Genomic DNA, 25,297 nt, shown 5'->3' on the forward strand with positions numbered 1-25,297 from the left:
ACACACACACACTCACACACACACACACACACTCTCACACACACACACACTCACACACACACACACACACTCACCAGCAGCAGAGAAATGAGTCTCTTCACACTACAACAGAAATACCAACTTTTTTAACAATCCCAAGTTCTGAACTGTTTTAAATGTGTTTGAGACGCAGGACGTTCAGTCACAGTCTGAATAGTTCGAGGCTCCGTCCACACTGAAACATCTACGTTTTAAAACTCATCACTGTTACTGAAGCTGTTTTCATGAGCTCCAGGTCGAATCCAGAGACTCGTCTCCAGAGACTCGTCTCCAGAATCTCGTCTCCAGAGTTCATGTTTCACAGCTGAACAACTCAGCAGCAGGTTTTCTGCTCGGACTCGTTCAGCATCAGATCCTCCTCGTTCTTCAGGTGAGAGGTGGAGCAGACAGGAAGTGACGTATGAACTCTGCTTAACTGTAGACGGTTCAGCTGTCCACATACTTTTGGCCAAACTCTCTACGAACACAGCTTGAAGTTTTTTTTTGGATGGAGCTGAAACTCCTTGGATTATTTGCAGGAGGAGGAGGACGAGGAGCAGGAGAAGGAGTAGGAGGAGAAGGAAGAGGAGGAGAAGGAAGAGGAGGAGAAGGAGGAAGAGGAGAAGGAGGAAGAGGAGAAGGAAGAAGAGGAGAAGGAGGAAGAGGAGAAGGAAGAGGAGGGGACATATGGAAGAGATAAAGACTGAATGAAGAATGTGAACTTTAATTTCCCTCAGTGTTTGTCTGAAGGATCTTTGTGTCTTTAAGTGTTGATGTTGATGTGTTGATGTTGATGTGTTGATGTTGTTGAAGTGTTGATGTGTTGATGTTGTTGATGTTGTTGATGTGTTGATGTTGATGTTGTTGATGTTGTTGATGTTGTTGAAGTGTTGATGTTGTTGATGTGTTGATGTTGTTGAAGTGTTGAAGTGTTGATGTTGTTGATGTTGTTGATGTTGATGTTGTTGATGATGTTGTTGATGTTGTTGAAGTGTTGATGTTGTTGATGTTGAAGTGTTGATGTGTTGTTGTTGTGTTGACGTTGTCGAGTGAACTCGATGTAACATCTGTATCTTTCTCAGCGTTCCCCCCCGCTGCTGCTGAGGAGCCCCTCCGCCTGGTTTCATGATCCCTGATGATTTACTGCTCATCTTTATTACATGTTTACTCTCTGGGCAGAAGCTTCAGTCTGGACGTCCTCGTACATTTCATGGTTTATGGGAGGGGGGGGGGGGCACCAGGATCCAGGACTGGAGACATGAGCGTCACATCCCAGCTGATCATCTAAAGCTGCGTTCTCATCACAGGAACTTTCCCCAGGAACCAGGAGCTCAGTGATTTTCCATCTCAAGTTCAGGAGAAATCTGTCTTATCCCTCCTGGTCTTTAGACCCTGGTGGACATGCAGGTGAACAACAGTCTGCAGGGACTTGTATTCAAAACGTGGCTACGCTAACCAGTGGTCCCGATCACCAGCTCTGACTTAGCTACCTTAGCTAACAGTGCGCTGCTAACGTTGCGTAAACATTACAGATTTAATTCACTGTGAATTAATCTTTATGTTTTTCTGTCTGTTGAAAACAACTTTACTTATTTAGTTGTTCAGAGTCGAGGTCATAGAAACGTTCATTTGATGAACACGATGATTCAGTGGTTTGTTGAATCATGTGAGTCCAACATGAAGTTTCAGTTTAAATACCTCACAGAGAAAAACTGTCAAAGTGCCCGAGAGGCTTTCGGCAGAATGTGGACCCCCCAGACGTCGGCCGAAGGAGGGGCTGCTGGGAAATCCGCCAGCTGGAGGCAACAGCGGCTTCTCAGGAGGTCTGAGACGACGACGCCCAGCCAGAGGAGCGAGAGCAGCCAGACGCTCCCAGAGGGCGACCGTCCTCCACAGCCCCGTCCTGTTCTTCACCTGTCGGACATGTGTCCTGAGAGTTCGTACCTTTAAATTCACAAATGGACTCGTAAAAACACCGACAAACAAAAAAATGACCACAAGATAGAAGATGATTGAGTGACAGGAGTGAGGTCATCGATCGTCTGACATCGAACATCGATCACGTCTGAAAACATCAACTGAGCTCGAACCGTGTTCTGTGTGTGAACCAGGTATTCTATGTTTGTGGGGACCAGTGTGAGTCTTTACATTGTGACGACATTTTCCCAAATTTAATGTGACGTTAAAGAATTAAGTCAAAGTTTTAGGTTCAGGGAAAACATGACACGTGTGTGTGTGTGTGTGTGTGTGTGTGTGTGTGTGTGTGTTTGAACACAGGGAGGAGTGTGTGATCAGTATCAGTGGTGACATCACTGCGTCTTGATGTTGTGTTTGTTTACATCAGCTGTGATGATCATGGGTGGTGGTGTGTGTGTGTGTGTGTGTGTGTGTGTGTGTGTGTGTGTGTGTGTGTGTGTGTGTGTGTGTGTGTGTGTGTGTGTGTGTGTGTGTGGGGTCAGATTGAAGAGACAGAAGTGTCTCCACCCGTCCGGAGACGCCTCAGTGTAATGGCGTCATGTTTGACATGTTGGTTCTATGATGCACCTCGTCCATCATCAGAGCTCGACGGAGACACTGTCGCTTCTTCTACTGGACCACTGACCCACAGACACACACTGACCCACTGACACACACTGATCCACAGACACACACTGACCCATAGACACACACTGACCCACTGACACACACTGACCCACTGACACACACTGACCCACAGACACACACTGATCCACACTGACCCACAGACACACACTGATCCACAGACACACACTGACCCACAGACACACACTGACCCACAGACACACACTGATCCACACTGACCCACAGACACACACTGATCCACAGACACACACTGACCCATCTGGATTGATCCTCTTTTCTGTCTCTGGGATCTTTGTGTCGTCTGTTCTCTGGTTGGGTTTGAACTCATGCTCCTGGACAGTGGGCATGTTGGGATTGGCTCCGACGTTGTTTAGATGGGTGTGGGTCCAAACACAAAGAGGAGAAAAGAAAAAGCTCTTGACACAGTTTGGGGAACACTGACATTTACCGAGATTGTTTGCAGGTTGTAGATTTACTGTCGACTCAGAGGAGGCTTTAAAAACAGAAGAGGTTTTACAGGGTTTCATTCACAATCTGTTTTCACTCTTTAAATGTTTATTAATAAAACAGGAAACAGTCAGAAATCTGTTTCTATTTTTGAACGTCATGAAATCAAAGTAAACTCTGCTGCTGGGACCTCGTTCCTCACGATGGTAACAAGCTGAAGTTTGGAGCCGCTCAAGTTTTTTTCTTGTTAACTAACGACTCTCTGGTTAAACGTCACGTCGTATTAAAGGTGCCTTGATCAGCTGCTCCACAATAATGTACACCAGAGCTCTGGAAACATCTCAAGGCTGCCCCTCGCTCCTGGCAGCGAGCGCTAATGACGCTGCGTGAGTGTCTGAGCTGCACACACACACACACACACACACACACACACACACACACACACATTCCTGAAAATGAGGCTAATACACACTGCAGCCACTCTGTCTAATGTTTAAATTGCTTATCTTTAAAGGAGCCACAGACCACACGTTTTCCTGCTTTCAACACTTCACATAGTCAGTGAATGATGTTACTATTGATCTGCAGCCAGTCCGCCTGCTTTCTGTCACACACACACACACACACACACACACAGAATGACTGGAATCATCAGCACGTCAGGATCATGTTGAGCAGATGATATTTTCTGTTCAAACAGAAACTCCTTAAAACACCTTCAAATATCTTTTTTTTTAAAGGTTTAGATCAAATGAGACAAAACCAGCTTCATCGTATCTCCTCTACATTTCTACATGTCTCTATGATGACAGCATCTGTGACACTGACCCGACTACATGTTTATTGCAGGTTAGAAAGTATGTTTGTGTACAATGATGACATCACTGATCTATGGACAAAAGCTCTCAGAGCGAATGACGCAGATTGCGTTGTCAACGCTAATGGACAGGTTCGGTTTAGCCTCCAGCTGAGGCTCATGGGAGCATCGTGGATTTTTGACCAAACTGCTGCAGAAAAACCCCAGAACATTGGAACCACAGCGACGAACAGACTGACTGAGACTGAGCTTCACCGTCAACACGTGTTTCTACCTTCAAGAAGAGGACTGATCACAATTCACTGACTGTTGGTTCAGTTTCCTTGAAGAAACCTTCAGCTGCTCAGACGTCAGGTTCGATCCATCGTCCAGAGAAACTTCCTTCACCTGTTTAACAAGTTTCTTGAAGGAACAAGTTGCCGAGCTGAACCAGACTCTGTGGTTCAAACATGTAAAGACCTCTAAACCTTCGCTCCAGCTCTTTTCTGCCTGGTGCACCTGAGCTGCAGCTAACGACATAATTGGATTGGCTGCAGAGTGTGACTGAATCCTGTTAACCTATTTCCTCTGCTCGCAGCACACTCCAGCCTTCAGACCTTCAAACCATCCGAGCCTCAAGGCTGAAAGTCCGCCCCGCCAAGGATTATGGGTCATTACGATCCGTTAGTCCCTCAGTTCTCCAAACAAACTCTTTAATAAGATCAGGTTCTCCTCAGGAACTCTGGGTATAATCACACAATTCAATCAAATCAATATCTCAGCTCTTTATTTTAATAAAATAAATACGTGTTTACACATTTTAGCAGCTGAATGTACCGATGCTACAGGTTTGTTTCAGTTCAAGAAGAAAAAAAGTAAAGAAAGAACTGGAAGAAAAAATATGTGAATCTTTGAAAATTGTATATTTATAATATAAATTAAAAAATGTAATGTTAGATTTAAATAAATATCAGCTGCTCATTTAGTTGTTTGGAGGAACTACTTTCTGCAGAGGACTAATCCACATTTAGTGCTGTAGTCCATATTTGGTTCCATATTGTTAGCTCTACAAGCTAGGTTAGCATTAGCAACACATTATTAGCTTTATCAGCTAGTTAGCTACAGTTGCTAAGTCAGTGCTGTAGATCAGCAGCATATTATTAGCTTTACAAGCTCAGTTAGCCTTGGTTGCTAAGTCAGAGATGGTTATTCTATCAAACACAATTTTGTATCATAGTAAAACTGAGCAGAGATATTTTTACAAGCTGCTAAAAACAGATCAGAGTAACTAAACTGAAAGAAATACTCGGTGAATGTAGAGTACGTGTACTCAGTTACTGTGTGTTTGTGCAGTGTGGATTTATTTGTTCATATCGACGGTGGCAGGTGCTGTGGATTCCCGTCAGAGGTGGAGCTGTGGGAGCTGCTGTGGTTTTGGGATCTCACCGCTCGGACCACCGACAGTTTGCTGAGCGGCCTCAGGCGGCCGCTCGCTCTCGGTCTGCAGCACTCATCAGAGCTGACAGGTTAATGACGGCGTGAGGAGGCTCGGTGAAGAGTCCAGAGTCTTAATGAGGGAACACAACACCTCGGCCAACACACACAGCGACACACCAACACACTGACACATTTCTACATCAGCGTAAACTGTCGGCCGAGAGTTTGTTCACAGTTTTATTTGATCTGTTCGTTTTAGTTTCACATTGTAATTTAAGGACTAAAGAATTCTGTCTGACATTCATACGTCCTGTCATCACCAAGTGGGCGTCGTCTTCTTGTACTTGACTCTGATTGGTTTGTAGACCAAAATAAAATAACCTTTATATAGAAAGTAAAACAGCAGAGGACTGAACACTGATCCTTGTGGAACACCTTTATCAGCAATTTAATGACTTGAGTCTTGTTTGTTCTACTTGTTAAAATGTTTTCTCGTGCACAGATTCAAACGTGTGAATTTCTTTTCGGACTCAGTTTTAACGGTTTCAGTGCAGGTGCAGGCGGCTGAGGTTCCTCGCTCTTTGCGGGGCCTTGTGGGGGAAATGCCCCATTTGTAAAGTGACCATCAGTCATAGTGACAGGTCCGAGATGAGTGCGGCGGCGGCTGAGTGAGGCCATTCAGGTCGCAGCGAGAAGAGCGAGACACAACCATCTCTGTCTGAACCGTTTGTGGATAAACAAGCCGGGGCATCGGCCAGAGCCGCCCGCTCACCACTTCAGACCTTACACACTAACCAAGAAAACACACCGCCGGCCCACAGACAGCTGTGACACGTGCACTCAAAACTTTATTTAAATGAACACAGTAACACCCGTGAAAACCCTGACTGAGACAAAGTACAGTTTAGCACTAAAAGAAGTATTTTAAACACTACTGCAATTCAAAAATAGAAGGTTTTAAAATGATTCATGCACCAGTCCTCAGAGCTGCAGCAGGATTCTACAAACACTGAGGTGTGAAGTCACAGCTTTAACTTTAACTTTAGATTTAAACAGCAACATGCAGAGTCATCACCCAGACATGGGACACACATCCCCTTCCTTCATCATCAGCTTCATCATCTTCATCTCTAATCCCCCCAATAAACCTTCATGGATCACATGTAGAAAAAGAGGCTGCATGTAAATGTAGAACTTCATAGAGAATCTTCTTTTTCAGTGTCTCTGCTCTGATTGGTCGATCTTTGTCCATCTGATGTGGTTCATGTGTGATCGGTGCCCGAGCAACATGTCTTGGTGAAGTGTGAACTTGGGACAGGTGACTGTGACTTCCCCAGGACTACACGTCCCAGTTCAACTGCTCTCGTCTCAACACGGAAACCTTTCTGCCCAAAGACACATTTTATTGTCAGCTTCAGATTTCGTCTACACCGTAATTGAGAAAGTACAACACGTGGAGTGTTGTTTTTAATCACATTTATGGCCCCTCATATAGAACAGGATCCATATTAGCGGGCTGAGTGTGAGTCACTGTTGTGGTGTTGTGGTTACAGGCGCAGGGCGAAGCTGTCGCCTCCATGGGCGTGTTTGGTCGCTCTCCGGAAACCGGCCAGGCTCCGAGTCATTTAAAGAAGTGTGTAAAACACTAAACGAGCTCTGCCTCGACAAACCGCTGCGCGTGGCTACATGGAGGGCGGTGGGGGGGTCGGAGTGTTAAATGATTCTGAACCCTCTCAACTCGACATCATCAAAAAACCACAATCACAGAAAACGTCTCTGTTTGTTTTCTGGACGTTGAAGAAGAATCATCATCTGAACAGGCCTCAGATCTGAGACCAAAGTAAAAATACACTTGTTTTTACAGATTGTTCATTTGTTCTTGAATTAAAAATACAAAACACAAAATACAGAACATGAGGTCAGAAAACGAATGATGAAGTGAAATCAAAGAAAACATGAGCACGATTTATTCTATATTCAAATCCACACAACACACCTGCTGAGTTCTCCAAACATGTAAGATATGTGTTGTGGTTTTATTAACTTATTATTTATGTTTTTATTACTTCAGTACTTGTGAAGATGACACCGGAATAAGATGAGTGAAAGATTTGAGCCGAGCTAAAATCAGAACCACGAAAACCACAAAGCGGAGATGCTTCTCGCAAATGTCCGAATCAGTTGCTCCAGATATTTTCTGGACTTGTTGTCGAGGTTTCTAACACGTGACAGACGTGAAACTTGGAGAACACAAAAATCTCAGGATGAAGACGAGGAGCCGGAGAAGACGAGGAGCAGACGAATGTGTGACCAGGCACTTTAAACTCAGCGTCGTCGTGGACTCTGCATGGAAACCACACCGCTCTGTTTGTGGTCGTATTATGGCAACTTCACACGCTGCATTTCCACGACTCCTAATTATATCATCCGGAGCCAAACACACGATTATTTCATAACTGGACGTGACTGAAAATCATGTTTCCTGAAACAAACTAAAACACAGAAACGCCTCCACATCATGAGACAACACGTCCAGCTCAGTGGGACCTTCCCCCTCAAACGGACTTCACACCTTGAACAAGAGGGAAACAATCTTTTCATATTGTGACTTATTCATTTAGAATTGTGTGCAAATTCAAAATGTATAAAAACAAACGACATTTAAAAACTGTATTAGCACTAAACTGAGGCTGATGGGAACGTCATTAAGTCTGCAAAGGATTGGACAATTTAAAATGTTGACCTGAAGGTGGCGCTACGTGAAAAGTCAGAGGATCAGCAGAGATATAACAGTTGATCCTCTGGGAATCATGAACGTCCCTGAAGGTCCAGATGTTTCTGATGGTGTTAATGTTTCATATGAATTTGACACTGGAGGAAGGATGAGGGATCAGAGATGATCCTCTGGGGACAATGAATATTCAGAGGAAATGAGCTGGTAGTCAAGATGTTCATATGAATGTGATTAAATGTATTATATATGACATAACACACTGAGGTCGTATTTACAGCATGATGTGATTGTTTTCATATTCATGTTCCTGTGATGAAATCCTGGTCGTGGCGGCAGCGAGCAGCAGCAGCCCCCCCCCAGCGTTGGTATGTAAACAGTGACAGTTACTCAGCGGGTGATCCACAGTTTCCAGAGCGCCTCGCCACCAGGGGCGTCTGAGCTGATGAGTAATAAACGTGTCAGTAAGGCTGTTGGTTCTCTCAGGCAGCAGGTCGACCTGCGCAGGTCGTTGTTTATAGTCTGGGTCTGATGGGGGGGGGGTCACAGGGCGGGTGGAGTGCGACCCTGAATGGAGGCGTCATTAAGTGTGTTGAGTTCCACTGTACAGCCGCTCGCTCGCTCGCTGGAGGCTGGTGTGCATCGCTCTCTCAACCTGTCAATAATTATGTTTAAGTTGGAAGGAAAAAGTGACGGGTTGTTCCTGGACGAGGAGCGAATCATCTCCCTGAAGGGCGGAGCCAGTGAGGCTCGTGTCTCCTGATTGGCTGCAGGCTGCCCAGATGAGATGATTCAGCTCTGTTGATGAAGAGGCGACAGCAGGGAGTGGGCGGGCAGCGAGGACCAGGAGCGTTTACATTACTGATCAGTTGAGGGGGAGGTTCCAGCTCTGACTGGAGGAATGAACCGAGGAGAGGACCAATGACACGTTGACCTCAGCTGTCAACACCAGCCTCAACATCCAGTCAATGTTGATCAGCGACATCACATCAGAGCTGGGACCGACCAGTTCAGTCTGATACTGGAAACATTTGATTCTCTTAACTTGGACATATACGTCTACGTGTCCACAGTGATTCTGACAACTGTCCCCTGACTCCTCTGGCGTCTCAGTCCGTTTGAACAGTTACAACCCGAGACACTTTCACACTCTGAGACACGAGGACGGGAGCAGCACACTCAACGCTTTTCTTCTGTGGACATTTATTAGAAGCGTCACGTCATTGGAGGCCGAGCCAAGCAGCCCGGCCTCCCTGCAGCCGACTCCAGAGCCACGTTTGAACTTGTCTCCGTATCCACACTGGCCTCATTCATCTACGCTCTAATTACTTTGACCTTTGAGAGTTTTCCTCTTCAAAATAAAGGCTGAAACCCTGGAGGAGTCAGGTTGTATGTCTGGTATCTCAGCTCCGTCCCCTCAACCGGCTCCACAGTTTGTCTTCACCTGTGTTCAGGCCCAACATGTGTTGTCATGGACGGATGAAGCAGCAGTGACCTGGATTTGTGAACAGGTCAAAGGATTCAAAGGAGCTTTGAGATAAAATCTGTGGTGATTTGTTGCAGAAATAAAACAGATGAATTTAAAATGTAACTTTCAAATGGGACAAAAACAACCTCGTCTGCAGACGAAGTCAGCGCCAATCGTCTCGTCTCATTCTGACCAATCAGGTGACTGAGAGGCTTTTACACATTCCATCGTTATGATGATGGAAAATAAACTAAAACCATTCTTCTAACCTTGTCCCTTCAAAACGACTTCAATTTTTCTTTCCCTTATTCCAAACATGGCAGCGAGCCGGCAGCCTCTCTCTGGTTCTGCGCCCTGGAGCTCGGAGGTATCGTGCGCTCTGCCCAGTCGTGAGCTCACTTCTTATTTACTCGCCCCCCCAGCCTCTCCGATGGGACGTCTGGGTATGAAGGCCAGGTGAGGAGGTGAACTCACAGCACAGGGGCCATTTCAGGCCCCGTCACAGCAGACGTCAGGGAACGAGTCTGAAGTGCGAGAGATTAACACTCGCTCAGAAACATGTTAACGGGCGACAGTCGTGGATGGTGGAGTTGCCACCAGTCGTTACTGAGGCTGCGGTGAATCCAGTGGGGATATAATGAGACGCATTTGTTTGAGTTTAAAAGGAACAGTCTATTAAAAACAGAGCTCGTAAATACTCCCATGTCCACACCTCCTGACAAACACAGGCCAGGTCTGACAGAAGATAATAAGCAGTAGTGGAGTCGGTTTTTAATAACGTGACCTCCCTCGCCTCCGGTTTTTCCACAGCCACAGAAACCTGCTCACGGCCTCAGACATCTCAAACTGAGGAGGAGGAGGAATGTTCAATACGTCCAGAAACGACTTAAGAAGAAGACACGTCTCCACAGGAACATACATGTGTATCACATGACATATAGAAGGTAATGCAGTACAAGTGCTCCTAATGTGGTTTGACAGTTTCAATGTTTTTAATTCTGTTGAAGGAGGTGGTTCCTGATTAGCAGCAGATTTAACAGCGAGTTCAGACAAACACATTAGATTCAACCAACGCTTCCATCTTCAGAAAAGAGACGTAAACATGAGAGATTCCACCTGTGTGCATTTCAGTGAACGAGCACGAGGATAGCAAGTTAGCACAGGTTAGCATTATCAATGACTTTGACTTGAATCAGTGATGAAATGTAAACTTCTCATGTTGTGTTTATTGAAGGTTCAGTGCTCGTTCTCTCTGTGGGACACGTTCCGTCTGAGACAAACTGAGGTGAAATCTCTCACGTCTTCATGTTCGGTAGCTGCTCTCGTGTTTATAACAGTTTCAGTGGCTCGTTAGACTCTGAGTTTATAATAAAGTTTAAATGATGGCGAGGTCGATGTTTACAGAACAACTTCACAGCTCCTGACAGAGTCTATATTTATCCAGACCTCACAAACATCTGGACGAGCTGCAGCAGCTGTAAACCTACAGTAGGTGCTTCTGTGCAGCCTCCACTTATTAGCTCTTGTCTTGTTCCTGAGGTTTGGATCGAGTTACTCCACCGCACAGTAAAAAGAGAGGAGGAGTAGTCGTGTCGAGCGTCTCCCTCTGGTCTGAAAATCCCCTGGCAGGCGGCGGTCTGGTGGCCGACACGTCTGCTTCGGTGCAGGACGTCTTCGTCTCATAAAACACAAACAACACGCCACAATCAGAATCACACTGAGCTCCAGTAAAAACCCTGAAGCCACGAGACGGGTTAGTCACCTCAGAGCCGCCGTGACCTGAACAGACCTTAGGTTTAACTGAGATGATCCGATTAAACTCCACTTCAGGGACAGTTAATCTAATCTGATCTTAACGAGGAAACTTTCAAACAGAAAAAAGGAAACTTTGACCAAAGATCAATAACTTTGAATCAGAACTTAATAATTCACCTTCACTAACCAGTCGAGTGTCAGGACACATAATGATGTCACAGCGACCTTTGCCCTATGGGAAATAAAATTCATTCTTGAGTAAAAAACGTGACCATGACCTTTGACCTCTAAACACTCAAATCAGTTCATCTTTGAGTCGAACATTTGAGGAAAAACTAATTCTCTTGACGTCATGAATGAGAATCCACAAAGTGAAGAAAAAGCTTGGTCACTGATGAAGAGTGATGAAGAGTCTGAGCCCCTCAGCTCGTCCTGTGAATCTGAATCAAAGTGGACGATCCCATCAAGGGCCTGAGGTCTGACATCCAACCAACCGTCCGTCAACCAAACAAGTCCCGAGGCCTTAATCAGAAAGTTCATAACATAACAAATCCAAATAATTCAAACACCTCCACTGTGGGAACCTGTCAAACCCTCGTTCATGTTTCTGTGATTGTTAATTCTTTGCCTCTGAAACTACAATGAGACGACTCTGAATCTGATCTACAGACAATCTCTTCACCAGACAGAAGTTTTTAAAGAATCTGTTTCCTGCCGACTACAAAATAAAAACACTTCAATCCAGCTGTGATTTCACAGAAGCTGTAAATGTGCTCGTTTGCTCGAGGTTCTGAAGTGGCTGAGCTGAATCTCATTTAAATAAAAAGCATCTATAAAGGCTCAATGAAACGTGGGAAATGAGAAATCTGTGTGGCCTCAGCTCGTCTGTCGCTGCCACTTTACTGTCTCGTCTGTGAGCGTTTCAGAACGATACGTCTACTCGTCTTCTTCAGAGGTGGAGGAGAGACGCGATGAAGAGGAGGAGCAGCAGGAGGATGTGGGTGATAAAACTTTACTTGTGTCTTCGTTACAGGAGTCGTCGTTCCAGATGCTTGAAGTTAATTGAAACCGGAGGTGGTTTGTAATCGAGAACATGTTCTACAGAAAATAAAGAATTTCAATCCGTCCGGAAACAAACCAGACTCAGAGAAAACGACCTCAGATGGATTTAAAACCAGAGTTTATCTCCAATGTTCAGCAGGAAACGTTAAAATATGAAGAATTCTGAGCAGGTTCAGGAAGCAGAGGATCATGGGTAATGTCCTGCGTTCAGTCAGTGACCAGGACTCTGATTGTTGGACGTTATTATTTGATGTTTTAATGTGATTCGTTCTGTGTTTTCTTCGTGAGGATTTCGAAGCTCTGCGTTATAAATAAATCTGATATTAAACTCTACACTTTTCTCCAGAAATCAACATTGACCTGAACGAGTCTCTGTTTTTACACAGATTTATTTCATCATGTGTTTTTTTACCCCCACGGACACTGTGATGGTGTTTCCATCTGTGTCGGAGCCATTTACAGGATCCACTTGTTGGTTTTTTATTTTGTGGGGTTTGTTCCTGTGGAGTCGATGAGAGGAGAAATATTCAGACGGACAAAAGCTCAGAAATAAAAAACTGTGTCAGCTCGACGCCAGTGAGAAAAAATCTGCTCAGCGTTTTCTCAGTAAGTGTAAATGACATGTTTAAAGTATCAACTCCTTTAACCTAACTCCCTTGTTCATACCAATTGACTTGAGAGGAGAAGAAAATGCAATTTGGCCTCGGCCGCTCGCGTTTCTTTTTTCCCCTATTTGGGCGTCGCTATGGAAACAGAGCTTTGTTGACGGGGCGTGTTGACAGGCGGCCTCTCGAGCCAAATACAGAGAAATCCCCACAACGCCTCATGAGAGCAATGCATGCAGGGAAAATCCTGCAAAAAAATCCTTCTCTCAGGGAGAAGTAGAGTTTCTGCAGCTTCAGAAAATAAAACAAGTCTTTGTCATCAGGTGATTTGTATCTGAATAAAGTTTTAAAGTTGAATAATGTGTTATGTTTACCTCCCATCCTTCTTTGTTCACTCCTTTCCTCCTTCTCTTCTTCCTCCTTGTTTCCTCTCTTTATTCATCTCCTCCCCTTGTTTCCTTTACTCTCACCTACTGATTATTTATATCGAATTTTTCTTCTTTTTCGTTCCATCTCCCAAATGTTCCTGTCTTTATCTTTCCTTGATTTCTTTCTTTCCTCTTTTTGTTTAATTTTTTATTCCTTTCCTTTTTTCGTTCTTCAATTTCCGTTCCTTCAACCTCTCCATTTATTCCTTCCTCTCCTTCCTTTTATTTCCTCACCATTCCATACTTTTATTTGTATTATTATTCCTTCTTTGCTTTCCTCATCAGATTCCTCTGTGGAGATCGAGAGTTCCTCTCCCATCCGTCCGTCCAAGGAGAGGTTTGAGTCACCAGCGTCCTGGTGAGTGATGAGGTTTAAAAATGGCGGCTTCCTTCCTGGTTGATCAAGAATGAGGTCGGGTTCGGGTGGTGACATCATCGTGCCTGCAGCAGGGGGCCGTTGAGCTCAGGTGAGGTTGATCCACAGCTCTGACTCCGCAGCCTCCGGCCTCGACGCTCAGAGAAATCTTGACTTCCACTCAGGAAACAATTTGTCTCATTTCTTTCTTCACTGGCGAGCTCGATCCTCCAGGACGGTAATGGAAGTTCTGTGTCAGGTTTTCTCCAAACATTGATTCCACGAAGAAAAGAGCTTAGAGAGGATTTACTGATGCTCCGTCCTTTTTCCCTCCTCGCTCCGTCGGCCACAAGATGATCTGGATAATTCTCTGTTAACACACGGACATGAGGCTCAGAGGAGCTCAGCTGCAGGACCGTTGAGTTTGTCATCGTGTGTTTCTGATCAGTACGATCGTCTGCAGGCCACAGACGCTGCTTGCATTCAATCAAACAGGCTGTCAGGATTGACAGCTGAGACTGACTCCTGATTGGTTTGATTGTGCTTTTATGGGCGGGACATCGGTACAGAAGCTCCAGCCCCTGAACGCTAAGATTCTGAAAAAACTTTAAAAGTGCAAGATGGCTGCTTCATTATTGTACATCCATCTTAATATACAGTCACAGATCATCTCTTTATACATGTATATATATATATATAAATATATAAAGTCAGTTTAATGTTATTATATAACAGAACAGCTTCATATTCAGAGACTCTGTGGATCCCAGTCAGCTGACGTCCATTAGTTTTAAGTTTTTACGACGTTGTACAGTTTTCTGTTCAGCAGGTTTCCTTCGTATGGGTCAGTGCCGTTTGCAGAAAATGAAGTGCAGGTCGTGTCAGCGCTGTGTTTCTCATAATGGTAATACCATGCTGTGTGCGGCGTGTAATCGATACACAAGTGCAGTTACACATTTCCTTGTTGTGACTCTGTGGTTGTAAATTGTTTTTAAACGTCTTGAGGACGGCCAGTGAAAGAGCTGAAGGAACGCTCTGGAAGAAAGAGGAGGAAGGAAGCTTGTTCAGCGTTTCTCCATATGTCCCTCCCCGACACCGGAGACGGAGTGGGAGTCGTTAGGTGAAGAGAGGAGGGCACTGATGGTTCAAACAGCCACAAAGTAGAAGAACCCGCTGCAGGTATTTAACTCACATCACAATAAAGGGTAAATCCAGACTTTCCACTGGAGTCTTACAGTTCTCACAGTGTTCACCTTCATGAGGTTCCAGTGATTAGCTCTTGTTTCAGTTTGACCTCCAGAAGAAGATGTTGGTCAGTGTCACCTGGTGGTTCACTTGTTGTCTCCGCTTGTTCCTGGACGAGTTGTTGTTCTTTCCTGCAGCGTGAAAAGAGTTTGTCTTCAGCGCTGCATTTTTATTTGAAGTGTTAGGGCGGAGCAGAGGGACTGAAGAAGAGAACCTGTGTGTCAGGTGTTGTATTGATGGACATGAACAGCAGACGTTGGTGGATCTGGACAAATTCATAAACTCTGACATGTTTAGAGAACTGACTTTGATTTGGTGCAACTTGACTGAGTTTAAGGCATTTAGGTTTCTGCACTGACATCACTGCTGCCTCTCATGTCATGCGTGTGTCTGGTGTGTTCAGAAGATGCATATGTACGATAGTTTTTATTTCCACTGTGATCTGAAAGTTCTAACAGTCTGAGCTCTGTGTGCCCTCTAATGGAATATTCCAGTAACATTCATGATACACAGCAAGTATGTGAACGATTACGCTCATGGTGCTTCTGGTCGTCTACACAAGCATGTGGCTCAACAGGAAGTACGTCTGCAGACGACAGTTGGACATCTTGGTCTGTGCTCGACTGAACGACATTCTACATCAGATCTTATTAATACCACAGCGACCTGCAGATCTGTGGCAGTTAATAAGTCAGTGAGAAGTTTCCTCTGTGAACTCCAGTGTGAGTTTTTCTGTTCCTATCACATTCCTGCTCGAACTGTTACATCAGACAAAAACACCAGAACCACGTTTCCTCTTTCGGGACTCAGCAGTGATCTGTTATCTCTAATGATTTTAATAAAGCTAGGTAGCTGGGTGAAGAGAGCCCCCCCCGGACCTCGTAGGTTTGAGCTACGCCCAGAATGTTTACGACGTCTCGCTCCGCCCCTGGAAACGGACGCCAACACCCAGAGGAGAATCACCCTGAAAGTGCAGGTCTCTGGTTTTCCTCTGCGCTCGGATGGAAAGATGCTTCCATTCCCTGCAGGCCGGTGCAGATGTGCAGCTCGGCTGCAGTATTGATTACAGCCTCCATCTGTTGTGAGTTTTCTCAGCATTTTTCTTTTTTCCCTCCGTTTTCTATTGTGAATTACTCCCTTTGTTGTGTGTTATTTTTCCCATCCATGCTCAGGCTATTTCCATGAGTCACTCAAAGTGCTCTCTGCTGCGATCCAGGCCCAGAACATTATTACAGACAGACTCATGTTTATGGTTTTCTCATCAATAAACGCTCTATTGTCTCCGGACACCGTGGGATTCACTGAGGTCCATATTTTAATGTCAGCACTAAACAGCAACGCTGCTGTTAATATTATTGTGTGGAGACATTAGTTTTCATGGTCAGATTCAAAAGTCACTTGGTTGATGTAGAGACACATGTAGAGTTGATCAGATCAGAGGGTTTAAAGTCCCCGCGGTCGACCTCATTCTCACAGTCGTAACTCAAATGTCAAATATGAACAAAACACACATTTTTAGATTCAGCGTGACTTCCTGAGGACGGCGTCCTCTCTGAAAACTGTTCCCTTCAGTATCACAGTGATCCAGTGGCAGTTGTCTGTTTGTGAATGAACATATTTGAATATTTGAAGCCCGATCATGGATCAGTGACATATGTGACGTTAGAAGAACAAGTCGGACACGGACGAGGCTCCGTCCATCTGTCGTAGTAGAAACCAGCAGTAGAATGTGATGTCATCAGCGTATGAAGTGGATCTCAGTCCTTCAGCTGTGAGTCAGCTCAACAGACATTTCTCCAAATCACTCAAATACGCGTCAGTAAACGTTCTGTGACAGTTTTCTCTTTAGTTCATATGTTTTCACTACGTTACATGACCACATCTATACAGCGCCGTACATGACCACACGCAGATTAATGTTGCACTTTCAAATCTGTGCAGATTATAGAAACACTTTTTCCACAGCTCGACTTCGTGGGAAGTAAAAATCACCACAGAGAAGTTTGATGTTTTTAAATGTATGACAAAGACGGAGGGAACGACCCACTGGGGACACATTTATCTGGAGGAGAAGTCGGTGGCTCTGAACTGTTTATCTTCTGGTGTCAGATGTTAAACAGACGAATATGTCGGTTCACGCACTGTGGTCCAACACACATTCCCTCTGACCACATATTAGACCGTCGCTGCTCCCTCGACTCCGGATCTCAGTCTGGCTGTCAGATGATGATCCTGCATGGAGGACGGGGGGGGGGGGGTGCTGGTCGGTGGGTGGATCTGGTGGAGGAGCCTCGGAGCTCAGCCAGCTGATGAAAAAAACCCGTCTGCTTTAGGTTTAAGAAGCATTTTCTCATAATGACTTTGTCTCGCCATGCAGAGCTGGAGGCTCTGGGGGCGGGGGGTGGCAGAGGAAGGTGGGTGGGCATCTCCGCACAGCCTGATACCAAAGTGGCAGGAAAACGCCCTGAGACGAGGTCCGTCCTGCTCTGAGTGCACGATCTGGCTCCTCGGCTGTAAAAGTCATAGTTTCAAAAGGACCTTTGGCAGCGACTTGAAATCCAAAGCCACTTTTCCCTTTTCTAAGGAGACATGCTAAAAATAAAAACGGGCCTTTTTAAAGAGTGTGGCTTTTAATGGCAGCATGTAAAAATCTGCTATGTGTTAACAGCTTCACTGAGGCAAACCAAAAGACCAAAAGACATGCCTTCGTGCCCTCAGAACAAATTGGGATGGCAAATGACGAAGCAGGAGACTCTCTCTCTCTCTCTGTCTCTCTTTCTCTTCTTTGTTTGCTCAGGAGGGTGAAGGTGGAGGTGACGCCCTGAGAAACGACAACTAATCAAAAGCCTCTTTGAAATATAAAAGACAAAAAAAGTCGAATGTACAAACAACCCTGACGTTACAAAGTACACACAAACATAAAAGAGATGTTCTCGTGTTGAATCTGTTGATGCAGAGTTAATAACGTGGATATTAGAATGAATGTGGTTCAAACGTTCATGGAACAGATCCTGGTCTCCAGTTCAGATCCTGACACGACTGAACCTGCTCACTAACTCATTTATCAATCAGTCATTTCTGTTTTGTTTTCCCGTCAAAAGAAAAATCTTGATGGCAGTGAGAGACTGAACGTGAACGCCACAGGGCCTCAAACAAACAAACAGAAATCTGTTCAGGACGTCGTGGGCGCATCAGAGTCCAGGATGAGGAGGACTCAGGTCCGTCTCCAGGCTGTGAGACAATCAGGGAAGGTGAGGTTCATAAATCTGGATCAAAGTGAAGCCATCTGGGACTTTAACAGGCGTGTTGACATGTTCAGCACCGCGGAGGTCCCCCCCCCCCATTACACCTCCTCACTCCCCCCGCTGGGTCTGATAGTTAACGACTGTTCAGCTTGAAGCTGCAGCTCCGACTGAGACGTCAGAATAAATGTGTCTCTGCAGCTCAGAGAGAAACACGAGAGACGAAGAGACGGAGAGACGAAGCTCAGGAAGGACTTTAAATCTGATGACATCATCATCAGGAGACACATCGACCAATCGCATCTCAAACTTCTGCCACTTTACTATGAAACATTAGCATATCGATCTGTGACTGCATTTAACTGTGAATTCTGGAGGGAACCGCTGTGATCGTCAGCTGCTCAGGAGGTGTTCTGTCATCTCTGCAGGGAATTCTGGGATATTTGACCCCCTTGAAGGCCTGATTGGATCAGGCCCTGAGGTCTGTTCTGTTGTGGTTTGAGCTGTTCAAAGCCTCGCTCTGTGCTCAGCTCGGAGGAATGCCCATTACCTTGCGGTTGCGTGTCTTTCTCCGAGCTGCTCGACTCCTGCCGAGCGGCTGCAGCCAGGTATCCCATCAGCCACCACAGTGGGTGCAGGCCGGTGGGAAAGCGCAGCGCTGCGTCTCGTAGTGACACTTTCCTGTGTGGGCCTCTGCAGCTGCAGGGCTTCCACTGTGACTGACGCACAGTGAAGTATTTCAGTGCTTCTGTGAGCACAGAGGAATCTGTGGGCTCTATTTTTAATGTGCTCCGGTCTAAACATTCAGCTCCTTCACTCTTTCCTCTCGGCTCAAACAATGCGTAAGAAACGTAAGAGCTTTGTTTGGTTTGTGGCCTCCGGAGCCCCGTGTGGCGAGCATCATGTTATTTCCGGAGCTGGAATGTGTATGAGTGGATATTTTGGACGTGTCACGCTGAGCGGGCCGTCTGCCCCTGCCCACGCCTTCAGCAGGGATGCAGGCGGCGTCTCGTTTGATGTTGCGTCTGACAGCCGCCGTGATGCAACCATCGCTGCAGAAGGGTGCGTCCTCTCCGACCCACCAGCTGACGCACTTCGCTGGGAAACTCCTTCCAAGTTCCCAGAGCTGTGGGTCTGCTGGGCCGGGCCTGGACGGCTGCCACGACCGTGTGAGTCCTGCTTCTCTGTGGTCAACGGGATTACAAACCGCAAACGTATGTTTATAGGTTTTTTCCTTCATTTTTTTTTTTATAAAATCACAGTTTGTTGAGTTCAAGACTGAAGTTCTGCATCAAGTCAGCGAGAAAAAAAGCACGAATAAATAAAAGTTTGAGTCAAAGCAGATACACAAAGAAAAACTTCAATATGTGCAGCAACATATGCGGAGGTCACGTCGGGGACAAGAGGGAAAACAGATTCAAACAGAAAGCCTGTATGGAAGCTACAGTCTGCCTCAAAGACGTGCACTGGTGGTAATTTAGAAATCGCCAAAGTGTTTGAAGAACAGTTTGTTAATCTTATCATCATTGTCGCTCCGTCTTTATTACTTAACTTCTTTATTTATTGCCTCACTTACTCAGTTTTTTTACTCATCGCTGTGACTTCCTGAATCTTGAGTCTTTGTGATCTGGAGCATAATTCAGCTTGAATAGATTTGAAGATCTGAAATCATTTCATATTTCAGAATGTTCACATTTTACGAGAATGTGAATGTGACTTTTTTTGAAATATAGTTTTGACGACACAAAATGAAAAGTACAAAATGTCTATATACAGATTTTTATAACGTTGAAATATGTGGAAATTTAAAAATCATTTCTTGATTGGGATCAACTGTTAAAAGGTTTTCTGTTTTATTATTTCAATGATTTATATTTATATTTATTTTTCTGCCAGACTTTGTCTTCCATATCCAAGTCCTGACCTTTGGTGACATCACTGCAGCTGAACGTTAATGTTTAAAAACCCACAGCGCTGCGTCGAGTGCAAAGAACCATTTACATGTTGAATAATTGATGTTTGTGGGATGAAGTCACGTGTAATAAGACGACTGTACATTTCACGACTCTGAGGATCTCTGTGGGTTTGAATGGAATTCAGTCCTGTGGGTTCTCATGTCATCATCGCCAGGTTCTCCACTAAGTAGACAAAACATTTTAAGTCCAATTAGTCTCCTCGTGGTCGTAAAAGAAAACGAGACACGGCCACACCTCATACTGAAATACAAAGTGAGGCTCTGAGAACAACAGCTCGTTAAAAACAACAGGAAGAAACACTCGTGTTCTGTTTAAAATGACTGTGACCTTTGACCTCCAGAGTCTATGGATGGACAGATGCCCTAAACACATAATGCTCTGGCCACTGATATGAAAAAAGACCATTACATCTACAGGGTGCATCCTCTGAGGAGCAGGAATGAGGTTTCTGTCTCTTGTCTCATTCACGTGTTAGTTTTCTGTATTTCCCTGCAGATCTTTAGAAACTGTTCTAGTGGGAAGCTCCAGGCGAGGCTTCAGCTTCTGAAGCAGGTTATCTGCACAGTGAAATAACTTGTAATTTAAGGATACGTCCTAATCCTTTGCCTCTGCGTCGGTGCCAGGAGAGCGTATAAATCCCTTTCCTGGTATCAGAGCCACTGATTGATCCACAGATCATCGTTCATCATTCCCTTCGCTCTGTGTTCCTGTTCCATGTTCCAGCTGTGGCTCAGATTCAAAAGGTTTTAGGCTTTGTTCGCTTTTAAAATATTCCAGACACAGAAGGACTCAAACCTTCCAAGCATAAATATCATGGGAACATTTTCCAGAACGACCTCCACATCTGCTCGATGTCCGACTTCACAAATTGACCAAAGACAGAAGCAGCACTGGGGGAATTTCTGATTGTTGTTCCACAGAAACAAACTCACAACACAAAGAAGTTTTAAATGTCAAACGTTTGAAAGTTTTCTCCTCAGTTAGTTGCAGGAGGAGCTGAGGTTTGTTCTGGATTAAGTTGGATTAGGTCTTTGTTCCAGTGGGATTATCTCATGTTCAGGGTTTTATCCGAACATGTTCATCTGAGTTTGACAGAAACTGTCTCTCACCTGGTTTTGTCTTCTGATCCTTTCAGTAAAGGGAAAATCCAAAGTTGTTTTATGTCGATATTGGTTGAATCATTTTAAACCTCCAGGGCGAAAACAGCCGAATGTTGTTGTTTGGGACATCGGAGCCACGGAGGTCAGTCCGGATGAGAAAGATCAGATTTGGTGCAGATTGAGTTATGAGAGGTTCAAACTCTCCTTGAGTTTAAATCAGCAGAAGCTTCTCTTCTCTGAACAAACGTCAATCTTTGACTTTTTCACATCTGGTTTCATCGGTGCTGCGTTCAGACCTGCACAGATGTTAGAGTTATGATCTGAGTCTGAGCTTCTTCCTGCTGATCTGATGAGACTCATCAGATCTTATTAAAACAACATAATGAACAGACTGTGACCTCTGAGACCTGGAACCACCATCACACAACAACTATAATATCAACTGAGAATGTTCCACTTATAATAACAGATCTTATTCGTGGTGGAGAACTTGTAAAATATAAATCATGAATCTCAGAATTCTCTTTGTCGTTCATCTGTTTCTCTTCCACTTCTTCATGTCTTTCCAAATGTTTTCCTGTCTTCTTTTAAATCTTATCCCTTTGGTTTCTGTCACTTTCTCTATCTTCTTCAGATCTATTTCATTATTTCCGTGAATCTTTTCTTCTTCGTCTGTTTCTTCTTTCTTGAGTCAAATATTCACATTTCATTGCTCAGATTCTTCTTCCTCTCCGACCACAGTATTTTGCTGCTGTTAATCCTTTTATTGAGTTGAAGGACGAGTTCCTTTTCTGCACCAAACCCAGCACTCGCTTTGTTTTTATAGGGCTTGTTAATAAAGCTTTAGTGATTCAGGGTCTGTTGAAACCGCCTCGCTCGTCCTTCAGAGATCAGACGTTTAGGTATAGTGAGGCTCTGTTTGGATTTTTCTGAGAAGAGTGCGGTCAGGGGAATTCACCATGACTCATCTGATGAAGTGTAGCAGCTTCAGCAGAGACTTTATCAATATTTTCTTTGCATCTGCAGTTTGGTGATTGTCGGAGTGTGTTTGTGTGAAAACACGGAGCGGTGAGACGTTAGTTTAGACACATTGTTTAGACTCTCATTAAACTCACTGGGAGTTTCCACACGATCCCTCAGTGTCATCAGACCGACTTCAGGCCAAGAAGATGATGTAGTGAAATCCTGGATCCTGTCACTGCTCCAACACACTCACATTATGCACTCACTCTGAAAAACCATGAACTCGGTTTTCTTTTCCTGCGTAGACGGCATCAGAATCATACAGACGAAAAAGAATCCTTTTTTAATTTAACGTTCTGAGACCACAAGTGGAATTATGCTTCTGTAAGACATGTAAATATCGGTGAGAAGGGGCTGATGGGTAACCGCACCTCACCAAGTGTGAGACCAGAACAATATGGAAGCTGATTGGTTGATCTAGTTTCTGTTGGACGAGCATCCTTCGTACAATCAGCGAGTTTCCGACCAAATGTGTTGAAAATGTTTTGTAAAATCTGCAAAAGAAAATGTAAATTTTTGAGCTTTTCTATTCACTGCGAGAAAAGCTCGACGTTTCAGGCAGCGACGCAGCCACCGGCCAATCAAATCACATTTATGCAAATACACATCCTGTCTGACGTCAAAGGAGAGATTGATTATTGATTATTGATGATTGATTGATTATTTTACTCACTTGGCTCGGCCTCTAGAAACCAAGCCTGGAGCTGGTGACTGATGTCGCTCTGAGGGAGAAGCTGATTGGTTGTTGTGCTTCTGAATCAGGCTGAATGTGTAAGTGATTATCCTCATTTCCTTTCTTTTCTTAAAAATCTTTTATATTTGTTCAGACAGAGTCAGTGGACCAGTGAAAGAAGCTTCAATATTCACTGATCCAGTTTCAATGGTAACAATAGACTGAGAGAAAACGTTCACACAAGATGAGTCAGAGACCACACAGAGAGCAAACGCATCACACACACAATCACACGTTCATAAACTGTAATTCAGGACAATCCGTCTCAGCTGGAGACTGGTTCAGGATCAGATTTAATTATCAAAGTGTCGCCGTTTGATCCCAAAGACGAGACTCGAGTCCAGAATGAGTTTCTCTGGCAGAGCGAACGGGACGCTCTCTTTGGAGCTCTATAGCTCCGAACACACAGAGAAAAACTGCTGACTCATCATCCGATCCTCCAAATATGGTCACTACTAGTTTCAAAAAACCAAGATGGCGCCGAAGAAAATGTCAAACCGAAGCCTCAGATGAGCAGCTCACAAACAAACGGGTGTCGTCACGGTGGCGGTTGATACTTGGTGTGAAAGGACGCAGCTGATTGTGAACAAGTTAAATCTATTATTGCCTTTTTAAAAGAGGAGAGTTATGAATCTGGTGGTTACCAGAACGACTCCTGGTCAACACCATGAAAACAGATTCTCAGCTCTGCTCTGAGTTGATGTATCGTAGTTGTAGAAAAACAGTTTTTTCCTCCACCGTTGGCTCCATCAGAGCTTTAATAAGAATTTACACCAGAACACACACACACACACAGTAAATTACTCCTCCCAGCAGGCCGAGCAGCCAGAGTACAGATGTAGGCCTAATTATAGCGAGTCCTCCTGAAAGAAACTAATCCTCCCCAGTCCTGGAGAGCGTTCAGTCCTGGAGGAGGCTCCTCGACTCATCAGCCTGTAAATCAGCGCTGCATTGGCTCCAGCCCCACTTCCTGCCCCCGCGGCGGGGCCTCACACTCTCTGAATCACCGTGAATCCCGAGGATTGAAGCCGCGGGGAGGCCAGGTATATTTGCTTATCCTGCACTGTCGGACACTCTGGAATCTGTGCAGCCTTTTTTGGGGGGGGGGGGAGTATTTGGAGCCTTTTGAATCGTAGATGTGTAAAAACTTCCAGCACTGACAGTCGAGATGAAGAGTGTGAAACGTGGCTGCAGCCTCCAGGAACTTTAGAGACGACAAAGACGATTACACGATACATCCAGAAATACTGAGTTTTTGATTTGGTGGAAAGAAAAGAGGCTGATAGTGAGTTATTTAATTTACCATTTCCTGGCTTTAGTAAGAAACCACTGTGATGTAAATAATATGCTATAGATGGACCACATGAGGGTCTCAATCATCCCCCTGGTGGCTGGCTGCAGTATAAACCCCTCCTCCTCCATGTTAGCAGATGGGACATGGAAAGTAGACGTTGAATAAAGATGGTTTCTGTCATTTCAGGTTGTTCTAAGTACAAGCACGATGTAAAATATGCTCCAACATAAAACAGAATACATTTAAACAGTCTGAAGCTAATGTCCAACACCTGACGGATGTTTGGTTTGAGTCAGTGGTAAAACTGTCAAAATGGACGTAGAGTCCAAGTCCGAAAAAGAAAACCAATGCTGAAGCGCCTGAAACTGTTATTCTCTGGAGTGACCAGTTGAGGGCGACTCCACCGGCAGCGTTGGAGACAGATATTTTGGCTCGGACACGTCATTCATCTTTATTTAGAGTCTGTTCGGTGCTAAGAGCCGTAACACTGAGTCAGGTCAGACTAGTCTCCTCGTCTTGGTCAAAGAGTCATGACCTGGAGACACTCGCATCATTGTGATGTCATCGCTGAGATCATATGTGTTGTTGGACGTGTCTCCGTCAGTTTCAGTGTTTCCACCAGATGTTGAAGCTGCTGCAGGATTTGTACTGAACTTAATTTCCTGGTAAATCAGACCTATGTCCACTTCCTGTCCATGTGCCATAATAATTCATCTGAGCTTCTGATGGGAAAGTTCAGGCTGAAAAACCTCAGACTTGGATTCAGATCAAGAACAACTCAACCTCCTTCAGCATGTGTCAGAGCAGTCGATGATAGTTTGAGATACGATCTACGCTCTCTCCTGTCCATCACCAGTGAGAACATAAACCTGGGCAGGTCATAATCACTCTGGCTTCATACCTGCACGTCAGAGTCCATGAAATCGTCTGTTCTGTCCTCGTCAAAGCGGAGCGGACACACCCCGAAATCAAACTCCTCTG

The 25,297-nt window shown here is 44.8% G+C and overlaps 1 protein-coding gene across 7 annotated transcripts in view; it reads right to left on the reverse strand.

The window, feature by feature from the left end:
* pthlha (parathyroid hormone-like hormone a) overlaps positions 1 to 25,297 on the reverse strand; it is a 54,660-nt gene that overhangs the window by 18,962 nt on the left and 10,401 nt on the right. Inside the window, exons 1-2 of one of the 7 annotated variants that reach the window (XM_069519917.1) lie at positions 2,875 to 3,471; positions 1,717 to 1,962 (exon numbers count right to left, since the gene is read on the reverse strand). The exons of the other annotated variants lie outside the window; for them this stretch is intronic. The gene's annotated coding sequence lies outside the window, so the exon portion shown is untranslated. Of the gene's footprint in view, positions 1 to 1,716; positions 1,963 to 2,874; positions 3,472 to 25,297 lie in introns of those variants that run through there. 7 annotated transcript variants of the gene reach the window in all.

This window comes from Paralichthys olivaceus, chromosome 23 (assembly GCF_024713975.1).
Source record: "Paralichthys olivaceus isolate ysfri-2021 chromosome 23, ASM2471397v2, whole genome shotgun sequence".
Classification (NCBI taxonomy): Eukaryota; Metazoa; Chordata; class Actinopteri; order Pleuronectiformes; family Paralichthyidae; genus Paralichthys; species Paralichthys olivaceus.